This window comes from Mastigoproctus giganteus, chromosome 2, assembly GCF_048544385.1.
Source record: "Mastigoproctus giganteus isolate SK-2022 chromosome 2, ASM4854438v1, whole genome shotgun sequence".
Lineage (NCBI taxonomy): Eukaryota > Metazoa > Arthropoda > Arachnida > Uropygi > Thelyphonidae > Mastigoproctus > Mastigoproctus giganteus.
In genome coordinates, this window is record NC_143576.1 from 146,871,608 (window position 1) to 146,891,957 (window position 20,350).

Genomic DNA, 20,350 nt, shown 5'->3' on the forward strand with positions numbered 1-20,350 from the left:
TACATTTTGGTTTGTAGCTTAACAGTAAATACATAGTATTTACTGTTAAGCAAAGATGTATAAATATGTAAATACTATATATTTACTGTAGTAAATACTTTTCTACTGGATGCTCATGGTCTAGACATGAGCATCCAGTAGAAAAGCCGCACTGTTCCTCAGAAATTACAATATCTTGTTCTAGTTTTGATTTTACCACTCACTTTTCCAAATATCTTAGCAATAGGACTCATTACACAAATTCCTCTATAATTGGAACATCTTCTTCTGTCATCTTTTTTAAATATTGATGTGATGTATCCGACTGTAATCACATCTGGTATTTCATCGCCATAGCATAATTTGTTGAACAGTTGAGTTAGTTGTTTTATAACTTTTTCGGCTTGCATATTTAACAAGCTTCATATTACTTCCACTTGGGCCTGGTGGTTTTCCATTTTTTGCTATTTTTGTTTCCCGTTCCACTTCGTTAATTTGAATGTTCAATCCTCATTTTATGGCAACTGCCTCTGTTTCAGTTTCCCTAAATTCCTCTCTTCCGTTATTCAACAGCTGTGCATAATAATTGACTCATTCCTCCAGGTCTATCATTTTCAGTATAGCATTTTGCTTATGCGGTTTCCTTAAACTCTTCAATACTCTCTATGTCTCTACAGACCTTGTATATTCCAGTTTGTTGTTCACCTCGGCACATGTTCTATCCCAGGACTCGTTCTTCGCCGTGATGACTTTCGCTTTCAGTTCCTTATTTTTTTCTTTATATATTTTTCTGTGAGCCGCAATTTTTGAGCTTAACCATCTTTGGTATGCTTCCTTTTTTTTCCCTTTGTTAATTACTTAATTTCCATATGCAGCCAGTCATTTTTTTTTCATCTTTTGAGATTTCCTATTGCTTCTCCATCAATGTTCTTCACTGTTTTCTTTAGATATTCATATATGTCTTTTGCATTCTCCCCGTAGCTTTCATCTAATTCTTGAGCTAGTTTTCGTTGACACAAACCCCTAATTAATAAAGTGAGTCCACATTAAATCTTCCAGTGTCAAGTTGTCCATTCCTCTCAGTCTTTCTTCCTTCTTCCTTTTTTGGCACATCTTCTGATCACTTCTTGGTGAAAAAGTGATCAGAACCACAATTTGCTCCTCTCTGGGCCCTGATATCACAGACAAAAATTGTGGTTTGTTAAGCAATCACATTATCAATTATTGATTTTAGTCCCTTGCTTCTTGGAACTATGTGAACTTATGAATATCTCTATATTGAAAAATGGTTTTACTAATCTTCATCTTGTATTGAGAGCAAAGTTCTATCAGTCTCTCTCCGTTGTTATTCTTTACATTTTCTCCATATCTTCCCACCACTTTATTATCCGCAGCTTGTCCCACTCTGGAGTTCAAATCTCCCACTTTGAATATCTCTCTGCCACGTGGAATTTCTTCTATTACTTCTGTCAGGTTTTCCCAGAGATTTTATTTAATTTTGTAGGAGACCCATTGTTAGGAGCGTATACCCAAATAATAGTAATTTTTCTTCCATATATTTTAATCTCAAGAGTCATGATTCATTCATCAACAAAGCTCCATTTTACAATAAACTTTCTACGATTCTTGTGAATAAGCACAGCCACCCCCTGCTTTAGCTCTTATATGTCGGTCAACATTAGACTAAAGGAAAATATATTCTCCAGTTATATTTTCCAATTCCAAAAATATTTCTTCTTATTTTGTATTGACTCCTTGTACATTCCAGCATCCAAAATTCATAGTCCTCTTCCGTTTGCCATTTCGATTCCTATTTGTTCGTCTGATTCTTTCTCTGTTAGGTCTTTTAGCATTAAAAATGTTTTATGATGAATGGGAAGCTAGCCCATTGCATCAACCCCCAACCTGGAGGACCAGGGTATCTTTTTTCGTCTGGTATCTAGCTACAAATCTTTCTGGCTTGGGGGGCCCTACCGGTAGCAAGCTACCATCAGCATAGCTCTGTAGATCATTGCTCATCCAACAGTAATGCTTGTACATTACTGTTGGACTATAGAGAGTTTCGGATAAATTTCTGGGCTCAGTTCCTCTAGAAAGGGAAAAACTGCGCCCGTTTCTTCATTTAACCACTTTGCAATATGGGCAGCCATTTTGATTAAGTTACCTAATGTCAATAATATATATATATATTATTCCTACTGGAGAAGGTAGGATTTGTTCCAAAAACACCCAACGATTTCGATATCCTAAACAGTTAAATTATTATATGTACATTGTCACATGCTGAGAAATAACTGTACGAGTACGACGAAATCATTCAGTAATAACTGAATTATTCTTAATTCACTCTTAATTATATTTTAATTTCGAAAATTGGAACGAGTCCTCTTGTGAACCTTTCTTAGCATTGCCGAGGGATGAATTTTATTAAGATTAACCTCTAGTTGGAGAGTAACTTTCTGGTCTAATTATATTACAACGTCGATGAAGTCTTGATTTTAATAAGCGTTGACACGATATCGATTAAGAAGCGAAGCGAACGAGAAAGAAAATGAATGAAACATGTGGCACACCGTGTTAGGGGACATATGAAGCGACAGCATTTTTCTCTGGAGGTATTCCCCAGGCTGGAGACTCCAAGACAGAAGAAAACTCTTATATACGCAATCTAACGAAACTTAGGTCAGTTCGTAATTCTTTCTGCCAAGGGAATTAATATAAACTGTCTTTAATTTTTAAAGATTTATTGAATTTTCTCCTAAAGTTCTAAGCAAGAAATTTTTAGTATTCTTCCTATGTCGACTACATATGGTTTCATTATTATAATGTTAGCATTTCACTTCGTTGAACTGTAGAACAGCGATCTGATTGCACGGAGTTTAATGGAAGTTTATAAAGACAGATTCGAGTTATATTTTGATGGGATCAGGCATTTTTTGCAACTAAAGAGCAAATAATAATGTATTACAGTTAAATCTTCCTCGTGAGATTTTTATCTTGCTGAGTTTATTGCATATTTTAGATATATAGGGTGTCTCAAAAATACATGGAATAACTTCAGGAATGAGTTCCTCATATGTAGACAATAAAAATATTTTATATCAACATAGTTCCGGAAATGCTTGGTTTCCGAGTTTTGAAGGTCTGTCTATGACACTTAACTGTTCACATCACCTTATAGTAATTGTTCAAAATGTCCACCTTCTGCCTGAATACAGGCTTCACATCGACGTCTCATGGACTCGCGAAGACGATGCCAAATTCCTGGCATGTTTCGTATTGTCTCACAACCTGCCACAATTCGATTGCGGAGAGTTTCCACATCAGCTACCGGAGTCGAATACACCAATGGCTTTAAATGGCACCACAAGAAGAAATCTAGTGGGTTTAAATCAGTGAGCGTGGAGGCCAGGAAGTTGGTCCACGTCTTGAAGGTTTCCGACCAGGAAACCTTCAAGGCCTGTACCCGTTGCAGATGGTAAGGATACAGTTGGTGTTCTCGCAGCGCTCTCCAAATAGTCGAATGTTGAACAGCTAGTTGCATTGCTATTCTGGATGTGCTGATTCCAGGAGTGGGCATGAACAACATCCAAAATCTCCTCCTCTACTTCAGGAGTCGTAGATCTTGGTCGTACTCTGTCGGCAGCACGAGGTGTAAAGGTCCCATGTTCACAAAGGCGGCGATGGATACATTCAAACGTTTTCCTGTCTGGACATCTTCTTTCTGAAAACCTTTCGTGGTACAAACGACGCGCCTCCAGAGCATTGCCGTCCGCCAAACCGTACGGCTTGGCGGACGGCAAATAAAGTGCATATCCTCTTGCTCCTGATTTGAGGAAATGGTCGGAATGGAAAACCACCAGATTCTGTCAGTACCTTATGATGAAGGAGATAAGACATTCCGGTTAATAACTCGGGAACCAAGCATTTCCGGAACTATGTTGATATAAAATATTTTTATTGTCTACATATGAGGAACTCATTCCTGAAGTTATGCCGTGTATTTTTGAGACACCCTGTATACTGATTTGCATGGCAAGAAATTTACCTGCAGAATCACACGAACTCTTACCAACTTCTCAAAAGTCGCTAGAGTCTAGTGACACATTTTAATTCTTATTTTAGTTGTAGAATATGCTCCTATATTTGTTCCATGCAGTTTTGAAATACAGTGCAAGTATTATATAGTATTGGGTAATAATGAATATATACATATATATTGTAGGAAAGGTGCCCTTAATTAATACACGCATTTATATATGCACCCTTGTTGGTCCCTTGCAAGAGCATTGTGGATTCGTTTATAAAGGATTGAGTTCGAATTCGGCTGGCGACTTCGGAGAATTCGAACGTTAGTTGCTCCAATCTTTACAGCGATGCTAATAGACCTGTGGACATACACTTGTTCAGACCCGATAAATCATACGAACTTCAATTCCTATGATCTAATGTGCTGTGACTGAAAGTAGTTGATGAGTCCGAAATTGAGCACGACCTGCACAAAGCAACTAGTTTGCACTGACAACCCTTGTTGTCAGTGGACTATAAATATTAGTCTTTTGTCTGGTTGTATAAGAGAATTTATTATATATTTATTATAGGGTAGCGTTTGAGCACTCGTTGGGGGGAGGGGAGAACGAGAGGAGATTTTTCTACGCTTTTAATAATGTTCTTTCTCAATATTTACTCTTGTATTATTTGTGCTTCTGTTTCCGACTATTCTAATGGTTTTTCGTGATGGCAGTACCAAACAACTAGGTTAATGGACGGCATCAATGTATTAGCCTTGCATTTTTCATAATTGCCTTTCCCAAACATGAAACTTAATGACGATTATACTCTTAAATTATTCAGAAACTAGCTGGTTGCGAAATGTTGTGATGCGAGAATATTAGATGCAACTGAAAGTGATGTAAAATTAAAATACGAATAAAGGAAGAGGACAGGGAAAGAGAAAGAGATGTCGCTGATGGAAGGAAGGCTATCTACTGAGTGCAAGAACTGCAGGAAATGAATAGGAGCTTTATACCTTTATTCTTTTTTTGGTGTATTATTATTATTACTACTATTAACCTTAGGATATTTTAAATTTAATGGTTTATAGATTTGTAAATATATTTCCTACTGGACAGGAACAATGGGTACATTGGGTCCTATAAAAGGGTTGGGAGCCCTGGAGTTACGAAAATTCGAGATGCGTATATGCGAGAAAGTTTTAAGAACTGTGCGAACTGCACAGTTCTTAACAACTCTTGTTGGAACTGCGAAAATATTTTAGAACCATACATTTGTGTAGAATTTCATGTTAAAGGAAAAAACTACAAGACAGTGTCATCTGATTATCACGTGATCAACTACGTATTCGGAGAATTGTCTGCATCCGCCCATGTCCTGCCACCAGTCGAATTTCTCCACGTTGTGGAGTAGACGTTCTGATTTTATCCCTTGATTTATGCATTTATATTTTGTATTATTAAAGTTTTAGGTATTTCATGCTATCAATGATTCTATTATTGCCAAATAATATAATAGAAAGAAGCTCCAAAATAATTTCTCCCATTACGCTCAACCAACTTATTCAGGATGACGCTGTTAATCCCAGAAAGTAAAGCAGTTAATGCATCAGTGATAAGGCACTACTCGTTAATTCTCTTCTAATTTTTTATCTTCTGTCTATCTATTGTTAAGTGGCTTAGGCTGTCACTGTCTTTGTTGTAGATGTGATAGATTAATTTCTTTATTCAAAGATGCGAAATAAGGTTGTACGGCGTGATGGATGGTCCACGCACGGTGTGTAAAAGATTCTGATAAATGGTGTCAAGCATTCACCTGGAGAGTGCCGCTTTCAGCATCGCGACATTCTCTCTCTCTCTCTCTCTTGCTATGTTGTTTGCCTGTCGAAATGTAGTAAATCATCAATTGCTTCATTAAATGCTGATCACCCGGAATAATACTACTCCATCATATTGTTAAATACACATAAGTCACGTTACTTATCTTTTAGAATGAAATTAATGTTCGGTACCCACATAAGTTTGCACTTTTAAATATATTGGTAGTTGTTTTCATGGAATGTTGATAAAAAGATAGTGAAATTTAATGGTATGTTAAATATCTGACGTGAACATATCTTGGAGCTTGAAAATGGCTTAGTAACTGCTTATAGTAAATAAAATATTTCCGAATATTTAGATGTTTTTATTCCAAAATTTGACTGTCCAAAGAGTCATAAAAATTCAACATTTCTTCGTAAAATATAAAAAGAAACTGTTATTCCTTTATTTTCTCTTAAATGATTAATTTTTAATGTCCAATGTTTTAATTTAATCCGCCCAGTTGAAAAAAATGCATCTTTCGGAGGAAGATCGACAGTTAAAATACACCAGCTGACTTGCAAATAATTAGAAGGATGGATTGAGATAGATTAAGCCTAAGTTATTTTTTATTATAAAACTCGAAGTCAAGTGGGGAATAATGAGAACTGAGAACATTTATTTCTTCAGAAAATGTCTTTAATACGTCACAAGACAGCTCAAGGACAGTGTGGGAGGGTTGTTAATGTTTAAAATTAGAATAATTTTCAACAAAACATACATAGCAAGATACTGGCGGTGGATGAAGTGGGCGACAGCCCATGGTCACTTGTAGGGACCATGTGGCTGAAAATTTTCAAGTCAGCTGATCATGCCCAGAAGTTCATGTAGCTCAGATATGTGAAGAATCAGCAGTCCAAAGACGGCCCAGTACGAAATTCTGAAATATTATTATAGATAAAAGTGCTGAAATTACTATAGACGGGCATTATTTTGTTATTTTTGATTAATTTATTTCTTTATATCTAAATGCTCCTATTATTTTTCAAACCTGTTTGATAAGCACTGCACTCGTAAGTAGCTCAGTTGGTAGAATCGCAATCCTCCTCACACTGGGTGGAAAAGACCAGAGTTCAAATCCCATCAGTGAAGCGAGGGATTTTAATGGATATTTTTCACAATGTGGCTGAGTTAATGGGTCTCAGTTGAGGGTAGCATGGTTTTCGCCCAATAAATCCACACAGAACACACGCAAGTTAGAGACATATTATATACTGAGCAAAATAGCCTAATTTGCCGATGAGCCTGAAACCCTACAACAGCTAAGCACCAGACCATTAGCTGTACACCTATCTCAAACATTATCACAGTTCCTGCAATAAAGATTATGTATATATAGTACGATAAACAGGCTACAATAAACAGCTAAACTACACAAAGCTTCAGATGTAGGAAGAGGGTTATCACTGGATCTATTTGTAACAGCAAAACATTAATAAAATTAGTGTTGTTGTCACTATTGTTGTGCTGTGTGTGTTCATTAAAAAGCGGCTTAGCTTTAGCTGCCAAGGCAGCTAAGCCCATGAGGGTTCAGCATATTGTGTCTGTATGTGTTCTTTGGTTTGTCTGTTTGTTGAAAGACTACTACGAGTTCCGGAAGACGAAACCACTTTTAATTCCTCACGTTTTCTACAGCTTTACAAAACATGAGGAATTAAACAATTCTTTAGGAAAAGTTCGGTTTTAAATGGAATCATGAGGTAAAGAAGGAAATTCAAATTGGATACATCCAAAAGAACAGGGTGAAATTAATTGGAAATGAAGAATCTAGACTATAATTACATTCTGAAATCTCCGAGAAGAAATGACATGCAAAACAAATTAAATTTTCGCAAGAATTAAAAAAAAAAATAGTTGACATAAGTTACTTAAAATGTCGTAAAAAGATTAACTTAAAATGTTTTTTTTTTTTTTTTTTTTTTTTTTTTGTAAAGTATACGTACTATTTAGATTTATATGCCTATTCTGACATTTTTTAACATCACTTTTTTAACATCAGATGTTCGATATAACTTGTTTCGAAGTAATTTAATATTGGGTTATACTTGTTTTACATAAGTTAGGAATGAAGTTAGCTTGCTTGAACATTTTTATGTCTGCAATAATAAAATGCATGTTTTTCAAATTTAAACTTATTTTGTCTTTTAATAAAATACAAGTGAAGTAAACGTTATTTTGTTTTTATAATACAATCATTTGATAATAATATTTAACGAGGCTTTTTGATAGAGAAAATTATAATTTCATTTTAAATTCCTTATGTTTGATAAGCATTGCAGTCATCGCAATTATCGCTTTCAACAACATATCCTGACGACAGTGGGTCGTTGTAATATCGTAGTTTTGGATACTCCTTGAAAGCATTAAAACCAAATACTTTCTACAGCAGTTTGTTTATGCGTTTTCATTTTAAATTCGAAATGAATTGTGAGGTTTATTTGGGTGGTTATTCTTGATCGCCAGTTCATTTAATCAGATTTCCCAGAACTATCAAAACGTTTATGGATAATGATGAGATGAAAATACCATGAAACATTTGTAATGTACATGGAGTCATCAATATGACTACCAGTACTTACCCTGTGATGTTTAAAGGACTCTCTAAAACGGCCAAAAATGTGCATGTTATGTTTCTGTAGTGTGTATATTTGTTAGTTATTTCTGACCATTTTGCCACCAGAAAGCCTGCCCAGTGCCCATCTATATCACAAGACGGTGGGCCACAACTAGGCGTAAATCGTGGTGGACCCGAAATATCCTGTACAAGAAGAAGCCCAAAACGAGTTCTTAAAAAAAAAAAAAAAAAAAAAACCTCCTGCATCCACAAGACTAATGCCTTTGCCTGTTGACAAGAGAGGGACGGGGTTAATAGCGTGATATCCAGAATAGATTCTCCAGTTTCCGAGCCATACGTAGTTAGCTGTCTCAGTAAGTTGGCTATTACAAATCCACGAGAGGAAATGAATTCCTCTAGTAGGTCTTCTCTGGCATCGGTGGTAGCATTATGCCGTTGGGTTGAACGTGCGTTTGATTCAGCGGCTGTGATGATATCTGCATTTCAAAGCAGGTCAAGGGCCTGCTCAAATCGAGCGATGTGTGGCTGTATATCGTTGCCAAATTGGAAATACTTCGTGAGGAATGTGATGCAACCAAAAATGCCTTAAATATTTGCCCCAGTCAGATGTGGTCAGTATACGGGATCAATTCTGGTGATGACTAGATGCGGGTTGCTGGCAATGATGGCTGAGAGAAAGTGCTGTTGAGCCGTTTGAATTTTTCTGTTTGTTTGTTTGTTATTGGGTTTTAGGAGCATCGGCGACTAAGGCCATGTTGCTCGGTGTATATTGTCTGTAAATTGCGTGTGTTCTGAGGTCGATTTTCTGTTTGCTGGACGAAAACCCCGAGTTCCAGTTAGGAAAAAACCCATGCTCCCCTCGCCTGAGATCGATCAGCTCAGCCATATTGTGAAAATACCCATAAAAATTCCCCCTATCATCGACGGGATTCGAACTCGGTCTTTTCCACCCGGTGTGGAGATGATGGCGATCCTATCAACTGTGCTACTCACGAGGGCTTGAATTTTTCTGTACATTAGAGGGCATTTGTACATACGGCACCAGCACCGTATGTACAAATAGGCAAGAATACTGCTTTCTAGATAATTCGTAAAGTTTTCTAATTAAAGCCTCAAGAATGTTTTGAGAGTCGCAGTAACACAAATGTGTACTTAATAACATTTTCATGAATATGGAGACAGTGCCGTTGAAAATTTAGTTTGTGATCTAAAATGAAACCCAAAAATATTTATGGAAGCTGACCAGGGAAAGTGATTAGTCAAACAATTTGATAACAGCAAGACGTCGAATACAATTAAACAATTGTAAATTGCACAAAAATTTCTTAAATGTAATTCACTCCCTTAGAAAGGAAGGGGGTCTGGCTTGCTAATTCTCGCTCGCTGCACCGCGATTATTCGCTACTAATTCCCACTGTAACAAGGTAAAATGCAGGCGATACATTCATGTCAAAGGTACGATGCAAATGAACACTCCACGCAATACAAATCGCTGTTATCGTTTGAGTAATTGATAGAAAGACATATTCAAAGCAGTTATCTTGAGCAACAGACCTTAGCACGTATGTCGAAGTATATTTTCTTGTACAATGTGAAACATACTGAGATGTAAGGTAGTGATGGCAGTATATATTTAACCCCTGGCGTGGTGCCGTGAAGGGTTTTGTAAGGTTAGGTACTTGCGTGTACCTTTCTACCTTATAATAAAGATCACTTATTTACTATGGCTGTGAGGAGTTGATCAGTTAAAGTACAAGCCATCATCAATACCTTATAAATGTTTCTTCTGCACTGTGTCTTATCGTTGTCCACAAACGTTTTAATAGTTCTGGGAAACGTCTAATTAAATGAATTGCATTATCGCTATTATGGAGTTCTTTCGTAATCAGACATAGAAAATAAAGGGTTGCACAGCCTCCTTACAATGGCACATACAATGCTACGGGGAGAGAATTTTCTGAGCGAAATGTCTTCCTTAGAGGAATTCCGAAATGTACTTTTCTTTTCCCAACTGAATTACTTTGTGTTATTAGAACGCGAGTCAATCGATGTCTTTTATCATTAAAGGGGCCATCACCAATCTGAGTCTCGTAGATGAATTTAAATACCATTCTTCTGGAGTAATAAAATAAGCGAAGTGAGAGCAGCACCAGCAAGCATTTGCCGGTTGATCTTGCGCTATAAACGGAGGTATAAAATTGTCTTGTATCTAAACTGCTGTGTATTAATAACCCTCCGATATATGTATGGAGGCGAGAAATATTTAAGATGGCTCTTAGCGGCAGTAAAACGGCTTTAAAGATGCCATAATCCGTTTTTTTTCCTTTCTCAAAGTGCCGCTATATGCAAGGTAACAGCCTTTACGAAATTTCTAACTGCCTAAGAAGTTCCATGCCGAGAGTTAGAAGAAAGTCGGATCACAAAGCCCGAGGATATTCATAGAAGCGACGGAGTTAGTCGTGTTTGCAAACTTTCAGAAGCTCTGACGGTACAAACAGTTTTAGTAGCTATAAATAATTTTATGGGGCCATTATTTGGATGTATAAAGCCATTGGAAATTCTGGCTGAGAAGATTTTAATTGAAGCCTGGATTCACTTTTGAACACTTCAGGGACCGATGGCTATTTGTGTTAATGTCTTCGACCTCGGAATTTTCCCCATTGCTACTACCATCTAAAACAGACATTGACGGCTCTGAATTTATGAATCCCTTTGGCGTTGTACTGCTCCGTGAATTTCTGAATCCGATTTAGGTTACGACGTTGCGTTTGTCCTGAATGGTTTTCAAGCAGCCGTTTTTTTTTGTGTTAAGCAGTGTTATGATTTTGTGAAAAAGTCTTCTAAAATACGAAAAAATACTCTTGCTCTACAAAGGAGATTTAGAACAGTTGGATTAACTAAATGTTAAGATTAATTATTCAGCATTCCTCTCCCATTTCTCATTTCCTACCCATGTCCCTTTCTCCACAAAACTTACCTTTGAGCTTAATTTCTCCTTTTCCCTTCTCTTTCTATTCCTGGTACACATTTTCTTTGTTGACGACATATTAAAGCAATATCTTAGGTCATTGAGCTAATATATTACCAAACGGAAATGTGGTTATCAACGAGATGTACTCATATATATATAGCTGTGGGCCATGTCCCTGTTGTCGTATACTGTATAAAAGAGATGAGGTTCGTTTTCCTTATCGTCGTAATATTTCGTGGGTAATCTTAACAGTGGAGGATTTATTCCTTCTTATTTTCTCAATCTACGAATGTTAATGTACTCTCAAAGATTATTATTTCCAAGAGGGACCGAACACGAACTTTTGCGAATACGAAACTGAGAAATGCGTCTTATTATAGGTACGGATGACGTTTTCGGTTGTCGATAATGCATCTTTGTGATGGTTTCTACTTTCAGCTCTTTCAAGGAGATTACTCTGAAATAATCTAATGCTAATAATAATATCGACTCATAACTAATAATACATTCTAGCAACTATTGGATAAAACTTCCAAAGAGTGAACAGTGCACAGTTCTGTTTTTTTTTTTTTCCTGGACAGTAGCGATTTCAGATTACTTAATATCAAGGTAAAATCTCGCGAACAAAGAAGTACTCGTTCCCAAAGTACCAACAACATTGTTTATATATATTTGTCACTCACAAGTACGGGGAGTTTAGGCAATTATGTTTTTAATTCATTTTTGAAAAAATAATTTTCAGTTTTCAAAGTTTTTTTTTTTTTTTCTTATGTATCCAATAACCATTATGGATCTGTTTTTTAACTTGCGAAGATTCACCAGCTATGTACATGTTTCGGTAATAAATAGAATCATACAGAATCTTCGAGTTCGTAATGTCCCATTTGCATAGGAGAATCGATCTCACTCCTTTGTATAGAAAAGTTTCTTTTCGAATTCGAAGGCGAAAAGTATATTTTCTAGGTGTCTTGAAATCGAGGATGAGAAAGTATGCGTGGGTCTTTAATCTTAAAATTCCATCCACAGTTACCTTTTTGGATAACGTGGCTAACTTCTTTTACGTCTTTGTGGAAGAGGTCTGAGTTTTATTCACGTGGCTGTCCGACGTTAAGATTTTTTTTTTTTTTTTTCTACGAGTGCCTGAGTTAGTCTATCTCAGGGGAAGAGTTGCGTGCTAGTTTCCTTTCGAAAACGTGGATTTGTCATTCGGAAAATTGGGAAAATTCTGCCTATGGAGTATGTAATTTACTGACACAATATACTGATTCCTCATGGCCCTAGTAACCCCGGCAAAACTTCTGGCCAACCCGAACAGAAAATGGTTAGTACAAATTATGACAACGAAAACAAAATAGAGCCTAAAAATAAAAATGTATGATATCTAGATATTGATTCTGTCCTTTTACTCTTAGAAAGTTAAACTAGGGTGTTTAAACGTTTTCATTTGCGTCACGGATAAGGAAGATTGCAACCCAAGTACTTACCCTCTTTCAAAGGATTTTGCTAAGATGGAACGGTACTTTTAACGCTATTTTACCACATATAAAGAATTTCGGGACTGCTATTTTTTTATTTTGGCAAAGAGTAAGAAAAATCGTTCTCTGGTTGCGATCGCTGTCCTTCCACAGCGTTTGGGGGGGGGGATTCCAATCAGTTCGGTTCGAATCGCGACAAATCGGGAGTAATTTTTGTAGATCTTTTTTCGCATGATGGCCGAGTTATTCTGTAAAAATATATTTATTATACAGTATATCGTATACATCTGTAAACTGCATATATTCTACGGTCGGATTGCTTGTTTAGTGGGATGAAAAACCACTGAAGAAAATATGTGCACCTTCGCTCGAGATCACGTAACTAATCTTAAAAGTCAATAAAAAGTTCTCCGGAAAAGTTGCGATGCTATACAGGAAAACAAAACAAAAAAGAATCATTAGTTCAAACGCTTCAAGGTGGAGTTGAATCCTGTGCTCCACCATCCAGTGTACGCACCCAGCAAATGTACCTTAACCCGTACAGATATGAGGCTACGAGTGTTTTTGGCAGATGGTTTCTATCTCATTTTAATTTTAATTTCTATTACATCATATACAGGGTGATTTAAAATTCATGCAACCCAAATTGTAATTGCTAATATATCATTGATGAATATAATTTTAACTGCTGCATTATTACTTGTTAGCGTTATTGTGATTAGTTTTCTAATAATAATTGAAATAAAACTGAAAATACTGTGGGTTGCGTGTCTTTTGAATTGGCCTGTATCAACACGAACTGCAGTATAGTAAAACAGTGGTGTTACATAGACACCTTCATTGGTCTTACATCTCCTTCTGTTCTACTTTGTTCTCGATAACGAAAAGAAATGAACAGGTCTAATTTCTTCCTCAGTGATACAATGGTATGGTATTCTGGAGAACGTTGTTAAGCTCTCCCGCCGGGCGCGTACATTCCCTTCGTCCGTGGCAAGTATTTGTCACTTGGAAAGTGAGTACCGTTTCATCAAGGTAATTTAATCAATGGCGGACAGCCGTATAGTGGATAAGAGCGCCATTGTTACTAACTCGTTTATTTGCAGGGTGTTTAAATGACATCTCCAATCATCCGGCATCGTTGCCGGAAAGGTTTGGAGTCTGTGTATATTTATTTTAAAGATGGCAATTAATTATTTCATCTGTTTATGTTAGTGGAATTGCTTTTATGTGGCCAAATTAAATTTTGCAGAATCTATCCCGTTTTATTAGATAACTGGCGAAACCGATCGATTTGTGGAATATGACGTTGGAGTAACTTGAGTTTCTGAAAGATTATTTTAAACAAAAGTAAGCAACCGATTTTGATCGTAATATGTTTCAATTTTGTGGGCTAAATAAATACATCCAATTGTAGTTTATGCGTGTTTGTCGGATTGCGATCTGCCACCAAAGAATCAAGTGAAAATTTACGATTATTTTTTTTTCACGCTGATTACAAAGATGTACATTTTAAGGAAATTTTTGTCTTTAATTAAAATTATTGCTGTATAATTCATTTATTGTTTTGTAATTTAAAACTGGCTACATAATCGATTATTCACAAGTAATTACACTAAGTAGCAAAGATTGTTATGTATATATTTAATTGATCTTATTTCTCTAATTGTTCCAACGGTGTGATTGTTTTTTTTTTCCCCTAGTCTCAACGTTCTGGAGGCAGTTGAAGTTTTTATATTTTTGCAACATTTGTTACCTACCCCCGTACCAATATTATGATATATAAGGGCCGGTAATATTCGTAGGACAAGGTTTTTTTCAGTTTATTATGGCCACTAAATGAAGCTTTATTTAACTCCAGGCTCGTTCTGCTATGTTTATGGACATTATATAGGTGTGAAGCAGGTGGCTCGGACCTATATAATGCCATCGTTCGTGGCATCAAGTTTTGCAGTGCATACGAAGCCCATTTTGGAACTCCTGTGGATGAGCAATACAGAAGTTCGAGAACACATCATTTCTAATTTTTATTTGCAAGTTAATATTACAAAGAAAGCTACTTGGTAGTCATAAGATTTAAAAAAAAAACCTGTGGATCGAAAAGCTGCAATGTATACCAGCATGCCATCCTCTGTTGCTCCGCTGCCACACAATGAAGACTTACCGATTCCCAAACACCTTCCACTGAAATAGTCCCATCAGGATTGGAAGGTGAATCTAGTGGACAGGGTAATTGAGATTACATACCAGAATCCTATTCAAGTAAAGCTCCACATTCTCCTAATAAAAAAAAATGGATGACTAATTGAGGGAATTTGGTCTAATTAAATGCAATGCAGAGACCTGACATTTCGTTTAAAAGAATGGAATCTACTGAATTCCATCTGCAAGATTTTACTTTTGAACAATCCCTAATTTGATTGGTCTTTATGAATAAATTAGTAATAATCACAATCCAGAAGATTGGCATCTTTTCAAAGACAGTTCAAGTCTGAAAGCTGTGTTGCTTCGCAATGGGAATATACATCCATTGAGCATGTGTTAGAGAAGATGAAGTATGACTAGTATAAATAAAATATACTTCTGGAGGATTCAACACGCCTGGGGTTTCCTTGTAGATGTGCAAGCCTGTTTCACTCTTGCTCTGTGTTTGTTTCTCTTGATCTGTGTGCCTATGAGACAGCAGGATAGCAAATTAGTACTATAGGAGAAGAGAATACTTTGCTCGAATTGAATTGCAGCCTGGCGCACACAGTAAACAATCCCTTGATTCCAAGAAGCAGTTTTACTTCTACCACTCCATATCAAGCTGGAACTGGTAAAATAATTTTTCAAGACTTTAGATCCTCAATGTGACACCTTCAGGAATATGTAGTCTATGTTTTAAAAATTTTCTGATGTGAAAGGAAAGGTAAAATCATTGATGTTAAGCGAAGTTATCGACAATCCTTTCGCTTTGTGGTGAAATGTTTTGGTCGTAATCATAAGAGAGAAAATTACAAAGAACTATTTGATAAAGTTTATTAAATACAGAAAAATGGAATGCAGTGTCAGTCAAACTCCATTACTTCCACTCTGTGCTAGATTTTTTTAAAACCAAATAATCTGGACGATGTTAGTGGAGAGCATGGGAAGAGATTCCACCAGGACATACAGTCAATGGATGAGAGCAACCAAGAAATGTGGGATGAAATTGTGATGGGCAACTATATTTGGTTCCTGGCTCAGGATGACCACGCTAACTACGAAATACAACGATATTCAAATGTACATTTTAAGAAAAAATTTTGATTAACCCCAGGAGGATTTATATTTTATAATTTGTAATTTTAAGCTTGTTGTATACTTGTAGCAAAGATTAATGGCGTATTCTGTACGAATACAGTATCAATTTCTGGTCAAAGCCCCTGATACTGTGCAAAAACTAAGGCTATTTTCCGAATTAACAGACCTGAATTCAAAACGAAGATAGAAGAATTCAAAACCAAGAAATGGCGATAAACAAAACCCTTTTGATAATTAAGATATGGTGTCATATAACAATGTTTAGATAATTCAGTTAGTTGATAATGATGTATTATGATGTTGTAATACTATAAACTTTATCTGTTTTAAACTGTTGTTGTTCTGAGGCTTGCAAATGTACGTGAGACTGAGCAAAAGTTTGCTTTGATTTTCCCATTCTGCTGTCCTCTTCAAATACTATAATTAAGCAGAATCAATTTAAATTCAATTGGTCTATTGTTGGAAAGTTCACAGCCGAGGGCGTGCAGACTCATCAACAAATAAGATAGAAATATGGTTGCCTTAGTAAAACTTTACCGTTCAGTCCAATGCTGCAGTTGTCCGCCATAATACCACAACCAGACAACAAATGCAATCTGCTCGATTCATAGAACAGCCCGCGAAATGCTGTTAAATAGAGATATTCTAATTCAATTAAGCTCGAGGCAGGTGCACGTGTCACACTTGTATATCTCGCAATTGGAGTGCCAATCAGACGCCATTCAGCAAGAGCTTCACAATGCTCTCCAAACGTCACGCTGGCATGGCTTGCAGTTGTCAAGATATAATTAGAACAATCGAGATCTCCACCACCTGCCGACAGTGGCGTGTGTGTCGCTGGTGAAGTTGAGTAAACGCCTTTAGTTGGTAAAAGACAATGTGCAGACGTGAGTGACAGCGAAAAAGAAAATATATTTCAAATTGTTTGACTAATGCCATACTTAATAAGTGTAAATTAACTATATGGTATCAGTAATTATTCATTTGCAGAATAGGGCAGGCTTTTCGAAATGAAACATACTTTGCTCGATCTGACATTTTCGGGACCACATGGGTTGCATTTCACTGTTATAATATTGAGTGGACGTTAATTTTGTCAACGTGGAATGGAGATATGAACTGTAAGTCGAGGGCTTGACAATACTAAAGCGGAATGCCCATTATTTTAACGAAAACACATGGAAACCTTGAATAATGACACTGAAGACAAGAGGCGTGTCACGTAACATTACAACAGCTAATGGTCCAACTGTTCTCGCTTCCCAAGAACATGTTTCGTCCACTTTGTTATTTTAATAGGCGATTGAGGAATGTCTTTTCAAAAAGTATCGATTAAAATATATTAATAAGAGGATTTGCCGCTTGATCTCCTTCGACCTGTTCAGTTCTGCAGCTGCACCGTTCTCCTAACAGTTTTAGCATTGGTGGAAAAATAGTTTTTAAACCAGAAAAGCCTCCGTCGCATTTTTTTTTAAATGTCTTACGGTTTCTCACATCATCAAATCTTCCTTCTTTTAGGGTTCACTTTAGAATAGGTAGTTGCATTGTCGTGGTGAAGAATTCAGGAGTCGGTACCCTTTTTTTTCCAATTTCAACAACTTCTTTCAGGGTTCATGAATCCCATCAAGGATCTGTGAGATCATCTGGAGCGACGTATCCTAGATGGGGTTTTAGCACCCATTGAATCTGATGGATCTAACGGTCACTCTCAAACAGGAATGAAATGGCATTTCTAGGGATATCTAATCGAATCCATGCACCACAAGGTTGACGTTGTTCTCATCTGTAAATGTGGATGTGCAAATTATGGTTGCATCAATTTTCTCCCTCAAATAATTTCGACAGATTCTCGTAGGCAATATGTTCAAAAACTCAGGCATATGCTTAAAAGGTATCGTAGGTTAATGACGAAAACCAAGACCTTTAGTTAAAGCTTCATTTCCTACATTCCCATTTAGACTGTTTTTTTTCTGAAAAATTGGGAGTGGGTTCTGTTGAACATCGTAGAAGGTTTCACTAAGATGTTTCTCAAATGGAAAAAAAGAAACCAGGGAAATTGAAGTCCAAATATGTTGGCAGACTACTGTTGGAATCTTGTACGGGAGACACCAATGGGCAATTATAAAAGGCAAAAACCCGACAAAATATATGTTCTGTTACTAGATAAACATTTTTATAAATAGAATAAGGTTAATAGACCCATTGTTCAATATATAATACTGTATGCAACGTTTTCTTAAAATATATGAAATCTATTTTACTAGAAACTTAGTTTTTGACTTTAATCCGTTCTCCCTTAAAATTGATGGATGTTACAGCAGCAACATGGTTGCCATATTTGAATTCAGTAACGTCAAATCTACAAGAATCACTCTGAAGTTTAACAGGGAGCGGAAAAAAATGTTTTTTGATGACCAGTGAGTTATGTTCTCTAATAATTTGATAGAGCAGTGTATTGGCTATACAAATGCCCTTCCAACGTAATCAACAGGCCTGAATTTCCTTCGTGATTTAAAGTTACATTTCAAGTAACATGTAGTTGGAGAAGGTGTAGGAGAAGAAAGCGAGGTGAATCGGAAAAAGGTTTTTTTTTTAAATGGAAAGACATGCGGTACGTTTTTTTTAAACTATTTATTTAAAGAACGAATAGAAACAAAGTCCTGATTGTATTACGAAACACGTCACGAGACTAGTATAATCTTACAAGGCATTACGATAACCATCAAAGTTAAATTTCTCGTACCATACCCCCGCCTTGTTTTGCATATTTAGGTAACCGCTCTGCACTCGAGCAGAAGGCCCTCCTCATATCGTTCTGCAGAAGCGGATCTACTCTAATAAATCTTAGAGATTAAAATCTTGCCCGTATTTTAAGATAATGTGAGCTTCTCAGATTCCACTTTTATTTCGTTCATCTCGTAGAATTTTTTTTTTCTTTTTCAACACAAACTAATATTCTTCCTTGCAGTGGCTTTTCTTTTTGTGCTGCCTTCTCGGTATGTAATGCTTCGCTGATTACGAAGGTAACTCGAGAAGGTACCGTGCAATGAAATTAATGCAAGTATGTAGAAATCATTAATATTAAACTTGGCGACTCAGGGATGGAGAACAGCAGAAAGTGGGAAAAAGGTAAATAGAAAATGCTACAAAAAAAAGTATTCAGCCGAAATGCAGGCTCAAGTTGTTTCATCAAGCAGCGATTTTCAAAATTGTAATTGCTAAAATATTTTTATATAACAGAATTACCAAATAAATAAAAATTTCCGCAAAATCAAAAGTAATGTAGGAGACATTGTTGCAGGCTATCATTAAAATAATACGAATTGTAGCCTGAACTAATTTACATTATCCTATTCTACATAAGTAATATTATGGTATTCATTGATGAAGCAAAATGGAGAAAGAGACAGACAATTTGTTGTTGTCGGGTTTTTAGAGCATCAGCAACTAAGGCCATATTACTCCGTGTATATTGTCTGTAAATTGCGTGTGTTCTGTGGTCGATTTTCTGTTTGCTGGACGAAAAACCCGAGTTTCCTGGAGAAAAACCAAGCTACCCTCGCCTGAAAACGACTAACTCAGCAACGTTTTGAAAAAGGCCCATGAAAATTCCTCACTTCATCGAAGGAACTTAAACTCGGGTCTTTTCCACCCTGTGTGGGGACGACGACGATGAAAAAGATCTGAGTTTGAATTCCATCAGTGACGGGAGTAATTTTTATGGGACCTTTTCAAACGTGGTAGAGTTAATCGCTGTCAGGCAATTTAGAGCGATTTTTTCTTTAATAGGAGATTGAGGAATGTCTTTCAAAAAGTATCGATTTAAAAAATATTAATAAGAGGATTTGTCTCGGGTTTTTTGTCCAACAAACAGCAAATCTACCACAAAACAAAATAATGTGATATAGGGCGCAATATAGTCTCAGTTGCTGATGTGTCTTCACACCCAACAACAGTCTTCGTTTTATGCCAATGGTCAATACCTACTTTTTGTTGTATTGAGATGCAGTCTGTATAAGAGAAAGACCTTACATCGCAATTAGCAAAGGAATTGTAAAGCAGGCGCCTCCGTAGGCAGGTGGGAAGAAGCAGCAGTGCGTAGCACACGCTTCTTGATTAGACCGGGGTTCGAGCCCGTCACCACCAAATACGGAGGATGCGGAAAGGTCAGGGAATGACCACCGCATATTACCGG

The 20,350-nt window shown here is 36.6% G+C and overlaps 1 protein-coding gene across 4 annotated transcripts in view; it reads left to right on the forward strand.

The window, feature by feature from the left end:
* LOC150089645 (complexin-like) overlaps positions 1-20,350 on the forward strand; it is a 650,426-nt gene that overhangs the window by 300,139 nt on the left and 329,937 nt on the right. For 2 of the 4 annotated variants that reach the window (XM_090389573.1, XM_090389574.1), the window contains one exon: positions 14,143-14,220. The exons of the other annotated variants lie outside the window; for them this stretch is intronic. The gene's annotated coding sequence lies outside the window, so the exon portion shown is untranslated. The remainder of the gene's footprint in view (positions 1-14,142; positions 14,221-20,350) is intronic. 4 annotated transcript variants of the gene reach the window in all.